We start from the raw sequence: 14,775 nt of genomic DNA, 5'->3' as shown, positions 1-14,775 counted from the left end.
TACAGCTCATTGTCAAATTATCCATCAAGTTTTTACCCCTTTATGCGGTTCAGGAATATAAGAAGAAGGTGCTCTTTTCATTGTGTAGGTTTGAAATTAGAGACATAAAAAGTTAAATCACTTAATCATAGGTCAAAGAGAGGCAGTGCTCAGAGGGAACACATGTTCTTGGTTCTAGCTCCACCTTATAATTTGATCTAATCTAATCACGGTTATCTGCCAAAGAACTCCCTGAAAGGATGTGAAAAAGTAGCTATAGTTTTAAAAATGAAATACCAATTTTAGAACCTTCAGTTGAATGCAACCAAGAATGATTGACTTGGACTGGGAGGATTTCAATTCCAAGTTCAATTCTGCCATTCACTTCCTGTGAAGTCTTGGAAAAGTCTAAAGTTGTTCATCTGTAAAATTACAAGGTCAAGTTAGATTGTCTTAATGTTTCTTTCAGTTATAAATATACAAGCCTTCAGAATCTGGTTTCATAATTTACAGAAAAAAAATTGAGACCATTTGCCATCAGCTCTCCCTTTCCCCCTCATTTTCATCTTCTTTCTCTGAGGTGCCTTGTGCTACTATTTTTTACTTCACCTCTGTCTCATATGATCAAAAAGGTTTACTCCTTACTAAGGCTAATTCATCTAGTTGTTTAAGTTATCTCATTGTATTCCATCTCCTCCAAAACACCAATTCCTCTGTAATCACCATTATTTCACTTTTTTTCAATCTTGCTCTATCTACTGGTTCATTCCTTACTACCTAAAAGCATGCCCTTGTTTCTTTTTATCCGGAAAATCTTTTATTGTATCCTTCCATCCCAATTATATTTCTGTATTTCTTCTGCCATTTGTAGTTAAATTCTTCAGAAAGGCTGTCTATAATAGTTATCTATAATTTAATCTTTTCTCCCTCTCTTCTTAGTACCTTACAATCCGGATTCTAACATTGCCATTGCACCCAAACTGGTCTTTTTGAAGTTACTAATGATATCATAGTAATCTAATCCAATGAGCCTTTCTCATTTCTCATTCTTTCTGAATTCTCTTAGCCATATATACAGTTGAACACTCTCATTCTTACTCCCTTATTTCTAGGTTTTTGGGACACCATTTTCTCTTAGTTCTTGCCTTACTATTTTACTGCACTTTCTTTTTTTCCCCTTTGATAAATCTTCTCTGAAATCATACTTTCTACTCATAGCAGTCACTCATAGTTCTGTCCTGGGCCCCCTTCTCTTCTCCACTCTATTTTACTTCAATTGGTGACCTTAATGGTTCCCATAGATTTAATTATCATCTTTCTGCAGTTCATTCACAATTTTGCTATCCTGACCCATATTTTCTGCTGACATCTAATCTGACATATACAACTGGGTTGCAGACATTTACAAATGAACACCTAATAGGCAATTTAAACTCAATATGTCCAATTTGGAATTCATTATATCTACCTAAATTTGTGTTTCCCCTCCTCTCACTTTCTTATTATTGTAGAGGGCAGCTCCTTCATCTCAGTCTCTGAAGTTAATATCCTAGGAATCATCCTAAACTCTTCACTGTCTCTCACTCTCTCTCCTTACATATAAAATATGTTGGTAAGGCCTGTCAATTTCACCTCTGAAACATCTCTTAAATATACCTCTTTCTTTCCTCTGACACTACCAATCCTTGCGTGGTGGTATTCAGACCCTCTTCACCTCATGCTTGGACTATTGCCATAGCCTAGGGGTCTTTCTCCTCAACCCTCTCTCTATTCCAATTCATTCTCCATTGAGTTAGTAAAGATATATTTGATCATGTCATCTTCTATTACTATTCAATACATTTTATTGGATTCAAATTTTCTACAGATTCAAATGCAAAATGCTCATTTTGGCCATGAAAGCCCTTTATAACATAGTCTTTTCATAAATTTCCAGCCTTCTTAAATTTTATTACCCTCAAAACCAGGTACTCTTTATTCCAGTGACACCAACCTTCTTACTGTTGCATGAATAAGACACTGTGCCTTTGGCCCTAGACACTTTGTCTGGCTGTCCTCCATACCTGGAACACTCTCCTTTCTCTCCTCTGTCTTCTCACTTCTCCATCTCCTTTTGAGTCCCATTTAAAGTCTCATCTTCTCTTGGAATCTTTTCTCACTCCCTCTTAATTTTCATGCCTTCTCTCTGTTAATTATTTCTTATTTATCAAACAATAGCCAAAAAAGGGATTGACACTAGAAAATTTTATGGAGTAAAAGAGCAAAATAAAGAACCAATGGAAGACAGTGAGAAACAAACAAACACATGTAAACTCCCCTTCCCCCCAATTGATCAAAGCTCTAGAGGAACTCATAAAGGAGTTCAAGAACCAAGTCAGAAAGATTGAAGAAAAATGGAAAGAAAAATGGGAAAAAAGAAATGAAAGTAACAAAAAGAAAATAAAAGATTGGCAAAAAAAATTTGCCCAAATGGAAAAAGATACACAGAAATTAAATAAAGCAATAAGTAAATTGGAGGCCAGAACTGACCTTTTGGAAGTCATGAAAAATTGGATGGAACAAACCAAAAAAGAAAATGAAAAGATAATAGCTGAAATAAGTCTAAATGTTAAAATTGGGCAAGTGGAAGCTAATGATCTCATGAGACAGCAAGAAATAATAAAGCAAAATTAAAAGAATGAAAAGATGGAAGGAAACATGAAATATCTCATTGAAAATACAACTTAAATGGAAAACAGATCCAGGAGAGACAATTTGAGAATTATTGTACTACCTGAAAGTCTAGAACAAAAAAAAATCTTAGACATAATATTACAAGAAATTATCCAAGAAAACTTCCCTGATATTCTTGAATAAGGAGACAAACTAGACATTGAAGAAATCTGCAGATAGTTCTCTTCATTAAATCCCCAAAAGACAGCTCCCAGGACTGTTATAGCCAAATTCAAGGGCTTCCAGAACAAAGAAAAAGTACTGCAAGTGGCCAGAAAAAAAATTTAGATACCAAGGAGCACCAGTCAGGATTACACAGGATCTGGCAGCTTCCACACAAAATGACCACAAGGCTTGGAATATGATATTCAGGAAGGCAAGAGAACTGGGTAAAGAAACAAGAATCACCTACCCATCAAAACTGACTATATATTTTCAGGGGAATGTATGGGCCTTTAATAAAATAGAATAATTCTAAGTGTTACTAAAGAAAAAAAAAACAGAACTAAATGGAGAATTTGATGTCCAAATACAAAATCCAAGGGGCTTCAACAAGGTCAAATTGATTATATTCCTATGTGGTAAAATGATATTTGTTAATCTTTAAAATTGTTTTCATTATCATAATAGAAATATACATAGAGATTGTGGTATTAATCGGTTTAGGATGATATATTAAAAAATTAGGGGGAAATAAGGGTTGTACTAAGGGAAACTCAAAGGAAAAGGTAAAATAAGGCAAATTTTACCTCATAAAAAGGTGAATTGGTTGGGGGAGGTATATTTTTATAAGAATTGAAGGAAGAGATTGGTGACAGGTAATAATTAAACGTTACTCTCCGTGGAATTGGTTTTGAGAGGGAAGAGCATTCAGATTCATTGGAGTATGGAATTCTATCTTACCCTATAGAGAAGTAGAAACAGAATAAGGAAAGGAGTGTGTGGGGAGGGAGAACATTAAAAGGGAGAAGAAAATTGGTGGGGAGTGATCAAAAGATCCTAAAGAGAAATAAGAGGGGAATAAAAATGCAGGGGGTAGGAAGTAAAGTAAAATAAGGGTGGGGGGAAGTGTGACTGATTAAAAGGAAAACATTGGTATGGAAAGAAATAGTGAAAGAATAAAGGACATAATTAAAAGAGGAAGTCAAAACAATGAGAAATACATAGGCAATAATCATAACTCTGAATGTGAATGGGATGAACTCACCCATAAAGCAGATAGCAGAGTGGATTAAAAACCAAAATCCTACCATATGTTGTATACAAGAAACACACATGAGGCAGATAGATACACACAGTTTAAAAGTAAGAGGCTGGAGCAGAATTTTTTTTCCATCAACTGAGAAAACAAGAGGACAGGAGTTGTAATCATGATATCTGACAGAGCCAAAATTAAAACAAAAGATCTGAGTAAAAGAAATATAAAGAAGGTAATTATATCCTGATAAAAGGCAGTATAGACAATGAAGAAATATCAGTACTCAAAATGTATACACCAAATGGTATAGCATCCAGATTTTTAAAGGTGAAATTATTGGAGCTTAAGGAGGAAATAGTAAAACTATACTAGTAGGAGACCTTAACCTTGTTCTATCAGATCTAGATAAATTAAACCAAAAAATAAATTAAAAATTAATTGGAAATTAAATAAACTTATTGGCTAAAAAAAAAACAAATCATAGAAACAATTACTGATTTCATTAAAGAGAATTACAATGAGGAAACAACATATCAAAATTTATGGGATACAGCTAAAATAGTACTCAGGAGAAAATTTATAACCCTGAGTGCCCATATTAACATAATAGGCATAGAGGAGATGAACAACTTGAGTATGCAACTAAAACAATCAGAAAAAAATTAAAAACCCTCAGATAAAGACCAAATTGGAAATCCTAAAAATCAAAGGAAAAAATAATAAGAGTGAAAGTAAAAGAACCATTGAACTAATAAAAAAGACTAGGAGTTGGTATTTGGAAGAAAATCCCAAATAAGATAGATGAAGTATTGGTTTATATAATTAAGAAAAAGAAAGAAGAGAACAAAATTAACAGTATTATGAATAAAAACAGTGATCTCACCTCTAATGAAGAGGAAATTAAGGCAACAATTAGGAGCTATTTAGTCCAATTATATGACAACAATATGGCAATCTAGGTGAAATGAACAAATATTTAGGAAAATATAAATTGTCCATATTAACAAAAGAGGAAATAGAATACTTAAGTAATCCCATGTCAGAAAAAGAAAAAGAAAAACAACTCCCTAAGGAAAAAATCACCATGGTCAGTTGGATTCTCAAAAAACATTTAAAGATCAATTAATGCCAATACTCTACAAAGTATTTGACAAAATAGGCAAAGAAGGAATCTTACCAAATTATTTTTATATAGTACTTATTCCCAAGCCAGAAAAACCAAAAACAGAGATGGAAAACGATAGACCAATATTTTTAATGAACAAAGATGCAAAAATATTAAATAAAATAGTAACTAAGGATTATTCATTATGACCAAGTGTGATTTCTATTAGTTTGGTTGTTGATATGGTCAATTGTTCTAATATATAGGAAAAACATCAAATAATTAACCATATCAACAACCAAACTAATAGAAATCACACAATTATCACAATAGATGTAGAAAAAGTCTTTGATAAAATATAATACCCATTCCTATTGCAAACAGTAGAAAATATAGGAGAAAAAGGGCCTTTCCTTAAAATAACAAATAGTATTTGTTTAAAACCATTTGCAAGTATCATCTGCAATGGGATTAAATTAGATGGCTTCCCAATCAGATCAGGAGTGAAACAAGGAGACCTCTATTATTTAGCATTGTACTAGAAATTCTATCAGTAGCAATTAGAGAAGAAAAAGAATTTAAATGGATCAAAGTTGGCAATGAGGAAACTAAACTATCACTCTTTGCAGATGACATCGTTGTATGCCTGGAGAACTCAAGAAAATTCACTAAAAAGCTAGTAGAATTAATCAATAACTTTATCAATGTTGCAGGATACAAAAATCAACCCACAGAAATCATTAATATCCTATGTGTGTCCAACAAAACCCAGCAGCAACTGTTAGAAAGAGAAACTCCATTTAAAATCACTTTAGATCAGGAAAAGAAATTGAACAAGCCATTAAAGAACTCCCCAAGAAAATCCCTCTAGACAATATAAAATAATTGGGAATCTTCTTGCCAAGACAAATTCAGGAATTATATGAATATAACTACAAAATACTCTTCATACAAATAAAACTAGATCTAAATAATTGGAAAAACACCAATTTCTCATGGGTAGTATGAGCTAATATAATAAAAATTACAATCCTACCTAAATTAATTCACTTATTCAGTGCTATACCTATCAAACTACCAAAATACTTTTTTATAGAATTAGGAAAAAATATTACAAAGTTCATCTGAAAGAATAAAAAATCAAGAATATCAAGGGAACTAATAAAAAATGTGAAGCATGGGGGTCTAGCATTACCAGAAATTAAGTTTTAAAGCACTGATGAGCATCAAAACAATATGGTACTGGCTTAGAGATAGAAGAGTGGATCAAAGAAATAGACCTGGTAAGTGAGTGTAGCAAGATAGTATTCAATAAGTATAAGGATCCCAACTTTGGGGACAAGAACCCACTATTTGATAAAAACTGCTGGGAGAACTGGAAAACAGTATGGGACATATCAGGTCTATGTCAACATTTTACACTCTATGCCAATATTAATTCAGAATGGTTAAAGGACTTCAACATAAAGAGGGAAATCATAAACAAATTATGTGAACATAGAATAGTACAATGCAATTGACTTTTCTACTAGTAGTAATGCAACAATCCAGGACACTCCTGAAGGATTTATGGGAAAGAATGGTAACCACACTGAGAGAAAGAACTATGGGAGTAGAAATAAAAAAGAAAAAAAATACATTACATCACATATCACACATATATATGATTATGTGAAGTGGGGTTTAGGCTTAAAAAGATTGCTCTATAATAAAAATGAATAATATGGAAATATGTATCATGTAATAACATTTGTACAACCCAGTGGAATTGCTTCTTGTCTCTGGAAGGGGGGGAAGGGAGAGGGGAGGGAAAGAAAAATGAATCATCTAAACATGAAAAAAATTAAAAATAAAAATTAATTTGATTAAAACAATAAAAATATATAAAAACCCTTTGACAACAAATCCAAAGACCTTTTGACTATGCCATATTTTTCAATTCAGTTCAGTTAAATACAATACAATTCAATTCAATTCACCATCATCTTTTCAAGATTCAAAAATAAAATAAAATAAAAAAAACCTGTTAAGCACCTACTATATCTCAGGCATTGTACGAAGCAATGAGGACCAAAAGAAAGAAAAATATTTCCTTTCCCTAGTGAGTTTACATTCTCCTTGTAGAGATGGTGTTCCACGCAGAAGAAAAGAAGTTTGGGACAGAGGAAGGTATAGAGAAAAGTGAATTCCGTTTGGAAGTGTTCACTTCTAGATGCCAAGGGGCCATTCTGATGGAGTTGCCAACTGGCACTTAATAATGCAGGACTGGTGCCAAGGAAAGCTCAGACTTTGTAGGTTTGAATTGTCTATAAAGAAATGTTATTCACCCCAGTCAGTCAATAAAAAATATTGAAGCCCCTACTGTGTGACAGGGACTGTGTTAAGAGAGCAAGAGAGGGATAATTATCTGGGCACTTCAGCTAATGGCATTTGCTCTTTTCAACACTCTGTTTTTCATCTGGACTAGTTTCTGTCCAACACATCTTAGAACTAGGAGATATGATTAGTTATTAAAATCAAGCACATTCCAGTGCAGGCTTAAAATTTCATAAATGTGTGGAGTTCCTGTTGAGAGAGAAAAATGATTCCTGCCCTGGTCATTCTAAAGAGAAAATATGATATCTAACATATTTCTCCTCCAACTGTTAATATGTTCAAGGAAAAAATTACTGACTTCATATTCTTACTCATAATTGATCTCATGCCTAGTAGTTGAATCTCTGATTGACATATGAATAATTTGGTCAATCAACCAATTAATAAAAATTTAGTAAGTGCCTACTATGTGCCACGGTATGTACTAAGTGCTGGGAATACTAAGAGAGAACCCTGTCTTCAGTCAGCTCACTATTAATGAGGGAGATAACAAACAAGAAAATATACGCAAAAAAGCTATATATTGGATGAATAGGAAATAATTAAGAGAGGGAAGGCACTAGTACTAAGGGGTACTACAAAAGGTTTGGTAGTAAGCATGTGCCACAGGAGATAGAGTGACAGGCCTAGAGTCAGAAAGACATCTTTCTGAGTTTAAATCTAGTCTCAGAACTTACTATGTGACCCTGAGCAAATTAATTAATCCTGTTTGCCTCAGTTTTTTAATCTGTAAAATGAGCTGGAGAAATTAATGGCAAATAATTCCAGTATCTATGCCAAGAAAACCCTAAATGGGTTCACAAAATATTGGACACAACTGAAAGATCACTGAATAACTATAATAACAATAACTGTGAAAGGCTTCCTCAAGAAAGTAAGATTTAAGCTGCAACTTAAAGGAAGAACAAGAATATTGATAGGTAGAATTTAGGTGGGAGCACCTTCTAGACACAAGTGACAGCCAGGAAAAATGTCCTGAGCCAAAATATAGAGTATCTCGTTCATGGAATAGAGAGGTCAGTGTCTTTGGATTAAATAGCATATAGCATGGTGAAAGGTTTAAAAGGATTAGAAAGGTAGAGGCTTTGTTTCCCAATTTGTATTAATCCTAGAGGTGATTGCAGATCATTCAGATTAATTGAGGAAGGGGGTGGTATGATTGGATAAAATAAATTTAGTGGCTAAATCGAGGGTGTATTAGAGTGAGCATAGAGTTTAGGCTGGCAGAAGCACAAGTAAGCTATTGTGATAGTCCAAGGATGAGGCGATGGGTGCCTGCATTAGAGTGATGGCAATGTCAAAGGAGATAACGGAGTCTATTCAAGAGATGCTACAGAGATGAAATCAACAGACCATGTTAACATATTGGAAATAAGAGATGAAAGATTGTGAGGAATTGGTGACTTCAGGCTTGGCGTTACAAGCCTGAGAGACTGAGAAGGATGGTGTTGCTCTCTACAGTAATATGGAAGGACAGGGAATGAAGATTTTAGAGGCAAGGTAATTTTTCTTTGGAGAGACTGAGTTAAGATATCTAATGGATACCCATTTCATGATGCCTGGAAGGTTCTTGGACATGTGAGATTGGAGGGCCCGATAGGTAGATTTGAAGTCATCACTCTGGACAGTAAAGGGAAGGGTAGGCTGGCCACATGGTTTTGTCATTATTCTTATGTCAGTAACACATAGAAAGTGCTCATGGACTTAATTTATCCATTCATTAACACAGATGTGCAATCAAAACATTTTTAAAGACTGTCTACTATATTTAAAGCAATATGCTATGTGCTGAAGTGAGAGTAGGGTCAAAGATTAATTGTGACAGTCCTTGGTTGTAGATAAGACAGTTGCTATATTTCACCAAGTGACATTGACGTGTCTTGCCTTATTGAAGCCCAATAGAAATAAGAGTTCTTACCATAATGACTAAAGAATGGTGAGGATAAAACAAATTGACCATCATAAGTATCTTTTCTTGCCCATCCAATCCCTATTTTAATGGGCTGTGTACAGTATCAATAATTAAGGATCCAGTGTAAAATCTTTCAAGCATAATACACATTAAGATAATTAGCTTGATTTAAACCTAGAAGTAGGTATCATGGTCTTTAAGGTCCATGTGGTTTTCTTTTAAAATTCAGGGAGTTTACTTTAGATGAAAAGTTCTGAGTCCAGATCCCTTTGAGATCCAAACTGGGAAAATTCCTTATATTTAGGCAGAGGTTGGGCTCTCTGCCTAACTTTAAATGTGTATCTGTCTCATTAACCCCTGGTCTCTTTGTGGTTGAGGCAAAATACAGTTTGCTGAAAACCTTTGAATGATGAACCATTTGATTATATTCTAGTCTCTTTGGATAAAAAAGCCCTGCAAGAGGAATTTGAGGAAAGGGCAACTCTTTACTTGTGTACTCCATAGTCTTTTGTGCTGAGATGCTTGCAAAGCTAATGACCTTGGATAATTCAATCCTTTGCTGCAATTCACTCCTCCCTTTGCTCCTTAGAAATGTGCTGGAATATCAAGCTAGATCCAATATCTCTCTTGAATCTCTCCTTCTTTTATTAAGATAATCTTTTCCTTTTACACACTCAGGGTTTTGGCTCATTTATAAAAATCTCTTAGCACTTTGATTCATAAAAGTTTATAGTCTCTGGGTCCATTCTCTTCAGATTGTTTGAACCAATGAAAAGATATTCTTTCCAAAGAAGATAATTACTAATGAAGTGTTTAGGATAGTCAATTGAACCCCACCTTTAAAAGATTTAAATATCTCCCTATGAGGTCAGATTAGAGGATAGAACTGCTTCCAATTGAGCAGATGATAGAAAACTTAATATAGTATATATTATGACTTTAAGAACTAAGGTTTTAAGTATAGGTGTGATTTTGACAAGAACAAAAAGGAGAAAAGTGAGGCCAAAGTCATGGAAGTGGGAAGTCACATGGCATATTTGATAAATGATACTCATTTCAGTTGGCTACATGAATGGCAGTAGTGAGACAGGAGGTTGATGAGATTGGTTCAGGCCATATTATGGAGATACTAAAGACATAGGCTAAGAGCTTTAATCATTTTGAAATGTGAGAATATGGAAAATTTTCTGGTAGTTTAGTGTAGATAAATAGTGTCATAATGAACAAAATTATTTATTAGTCCTTCAAAATAGGAATTGGATGGACAAGACATTTTTATGATCATTGATATTTTATTCTATGCAGTTTTCAGTCATTATTGTGATAACTTAAATTTATTTTGGGTTTCAACCTCTTCTTGGAAATCTTTGAGAGCTGAAATTAGTAAATTCTAAATATGCAAAAGAACCCACATCTAAAGATATTTGAGATGAATTTCCAAGATGCATGAAAATGATAAAATGTGAAAAGAAAAAAATAGCAGATGTATTTTCAGTTATCAGGATCTAGCAGAAGAAATTTACTTTCGTATCATTTTACCCTTGGAGAGTGAAAAGAGTCTCAAGAAGTAGGGCCTTTCTTGGAGGCTTTACACCTCCAGAAAGGCGTGGTCACAAAGTCAGCTTTTCACTTACCAATGGTGACAGTCTTAATGGAGTCTGGGTGTCTGTCTTTTAGTTATTCCTCCATCCTTCACTCCAAGCCTGGTGACTGACTGTCCGAATATCCTTCTTCCCTTCAGCTCCGAGTGACTGACCCTTCTCTCCTTCACTCCAAGCCCGGGTGACTGATTGTGTTTGAACTCATCCAAATGTCTGAATATGAATGAATCTTCAGTCTTTTTTCTCCTCTATTTAAAGGCCTTTTCTCTTGTGTTACCTCCTCTAAATTTTCACATCTACCAATTACAGCAGATGCTTTTCTCCAGGACTGCCCATTCTTTAGTTCTTACCTTCTCTGGTTAGATTATATCTTTTTGAGCTACTTAACACCTCTTTTGTTAAGTTCACCTTTTGTAGTTGCTTAACACCTTTTGTAGTTAAGACCTTTTTGTAGTTAAAATCTAAAAATAGATTGTAGCTTAAAATTCTAGCTTCACTACAAAGTAAGAGCTAAGTACCTTCATTGTTACAATGAGGAGATTACAATTTTATATTCACAATAAAGAAAGAGATAAGTATCTTCATTGTTATAATCAGGAGATTATATCTCCAATCTTCACAAGATCCAGTCTTCTCTCTTAGATCCAACCTAAGTAAGATCAGATAGATTCATCTAGACGTTAGTAGTAGAGAGATGATAATTTTAGTCAAAGCAACTTTTGAAGGTCATTTTCCAAGCCATAGAGATGTTTCCAAGCTGATAGAGTAATCTTACTGAGGAAACCACAGTTCTTGTAAATCTCTGAGAGCTGAAATTAGTAAATTCTAAATATGCAAAAGAACCCACATCTAAAGATATTTGAGATGAATTTCCAAGATGCACGAGAATGATAAAATGTGAAAAGAAAAAAAATAGCAGATGTATTTTCAGTTATCAGGATCTAACAGAAGAAAGATACTTTCTGTCCAGCTCTCAGGTTCCTATAAAGCTGCCCTCAATTCAAAATAGTCATATCAAATTAAAGATATGTGGGAAAGATGGTTTTGTTTTCTGAGTTTAAATGAGAGAAGGATAGAGTTTGGTTAATCATATCAAGCTAGGAATATTCAGCAGATTTCTTCTGTCATGGGATCTTATGAAGAGTTTTGCCCCAAGGATTAAGATTCTCTTGCCACAGTTATGTCAAAAATGTAACCCAAGCCCTAAAGGCACAACCATCCCCACAGGCTGGCATTTCTAATATATTTAATATGGCAATTGTCACAAATGGCGCCAAATGAATTCTTTTGCCATTATACATTGACTTGATGCTTCTGTGTTTTCTTTCTAATAAGCCGTCCTATAAAATTACTAGTATAATTACTTCTAGGAACTTGCCATTCAATAATTTTAAAGTTGCCAAAGAGTATATACAGAAAATTTTATTTGGGTCTAGAATAACTCATTTAACTAGGTATTGCAAGTAATATCAATAAATAATATTTACAGATGAGAATGCAGTTCAGGGAAATTAAAATAATATATGGAGTTAGAAACCAAATCATATCAATAAAATAATTTCATGGAGTTAGAAAATATCAGAGCTGAGATTTGAGCCCAGATCTAATCGACTTCAATTTCATCTCGCTTTCACTCTATGCCAAGTCCAACCAACTAATACATGAATAATGTCTGACATCATGTTTTGCTCTCTTGAGAAGACTGATCTTTGTTTTAACTTAAAGCTTGGAGTTAAGATTTGTCATTGAATTCATTATAATTCTTAGGTCTTTCAGTATAGTTTTTCTTTATACCCTTATGATGGACTGAGTGAAAAATATTTATTAATCATTTAGTTTGTGCCAAGTGCTGGGAAAACAAAGTCAAAACTGAGATATCCTTTCTTCCCTAGGAACTCATATTCTAAGGAGAAGGATTACAAACATAAAGAATTATTGGACAGCAGAGGTACTTATGGTCTGGCAAAGCCCAAAGAGGAAGAGAGGAAAAAAATAGGACACTCCATTAATATAACCTTTCCAGAAGCAATGATCACATTTATTAGGAATTGTAGTTCTCAGACCTAGATGTGGGGATGGAGCACTACCACAAATGCCACTGAAATCTTTTTGCATATATAAGACTTTAGCCTCTATCTCTGACATCCTTGGGGAAAATGGTCAGCAGTGCCTTGGCTGGACTCATTGGTATATAACATTTAGGGGCATTTCAAGTGTGGTTCCCAATGGTTTTACAACGGTTTAAGCTATTCACAGCATCACCAACAGAGTGCTACCTGGGATGCCTATATTTCTATAGTCCATCCAACACTTACCTTTTATATATATTAATCTTTGCAACTCCATTGAGTATGAATCAAAATATCAGAATAGTTTAAATTGTTCCTTTTTCTAAGTTTTTTGGGAAATTCTTTTGTTTGTTTGTTTGTAATTTTTATTTCTTTCTGTACAAAGTATTGCTTCATATGCTTTGTCCAGTTTTCTACTGAGCAGTGAGTTTATTCTCAACTTCTTGTGCAAGTGTATAAATTATGGAAAGAATGAAATTAGGGTGATGAAGATATAATGTAGTCTATCTCCAGCCCCAGGTAAGATTTTTTAAGTCAGTCCCAACAGCGTGGTTGCTTATTGGTATCTTTTATGAGAGATGATTTCAAAATTTCTACAATTATTTGTAGTATATGGCTATAATAGTATCATCAAGTGGACTGAACTTTATAATAATGGTGATCTATAGGAAGCCATTGATTAGTAGGAGTGAGATGATTAAAGTGATATTTTTTTGGATAAATCTATCAACAGCTAATTTTAAAAACATTGTTAAATATAATCATTTAATAATATATAACATAAACAGTATAAATATTAAGTTAATGTAGTATATACATATATTAATAATTAGTTTACTATAATGTATTGCATTATTATAAATACCATGTGTTAAAATATTTAATAATATATGAATATTTAACAATGATTAAAGGCAGGGAGATAGTGGGCTATCAATAGTGTTCCAGTATGAGATAGGAAGGCCCCAAAAGAAACCTTCAGTCTTAGGAATAGAAAAAAAAAAGATATGAATTTTTAAAATAGTACATATAGGCAACTGATGGAGAGTCAATCACTCAGTTCATCAAGAAACATTTATTGAGTCACTCCTACCGTGCATTAAGCACTGTGCTAAACATTGAGGGTGCAAAGAGACAAAAACAGTATCTGCCAACAAGGAAATCACATTATAATGGGAAAAGACAATATACACATAACTAGATAGACCCAAATTTTATGTTGAATGGAGTATAGACTGAGAGAAGAATTTGCAACTGGGGGTGGAGAATTTTGAAAGGACTCCAGCAGAAGGTGGAATTTGAACTAGTTCTTGAAAGAGCTCTATGAATGAAAAGATAGAGATGAAGGGGGAAATCATAACAAGCAGAGAGTATCATCAGTACAAATGCTGAATATGGGAGATAGAGTGACATATTCAAGGAATGGCAGGTAAGAGAGTTTTGATGGATTGTATGGTGTGTGAAAGTGGGAAAAGTATAAGGAAATCAGAAACATAGATTTTGAAGAGGTTCAAATAGTAAAGAAAGGATCCTGGGCAAAATAACAAGTCAGTAGAGTTTGCTCAATAACAGCATTATGTGATCACTCCAATTTTAGAAATATCTCTAGTTGTAAGATGAATTGAAGTGGACAGGGAGTTAGAAGACTATCTCAATAGTCCTAGTGAGAGGTGAAGAGGACTAGAACTAGGGTGATTCTGTGGGAACAGAGAAAAAACAATCTGTACTAGAAATGCTATCAAGGTAGGAATGAAAAGATTTAGCAAATGTTTGGTTCTGCAGGGTGAGTGAGAGTAAGGAGAGTAGAATGACACTAACATTTC

Source organism: Monodelphis domestica, chromosome 5 (assembly GCF_027887165.1).
Source record: "Monodelphis domestica isolate mMonDom1 chromosome 5, mMonDom1.pri, whole genome shotgun sequence".
Lineage (NCBI taxonomy): Eukaryota > Metazoa > Chordata > Mammalia > Didelphimorphia > Didelphidae > Monodelphis > Monodelphis domestica.
This window is presented reverse-complemented; position numbering follows the sequence as displayed.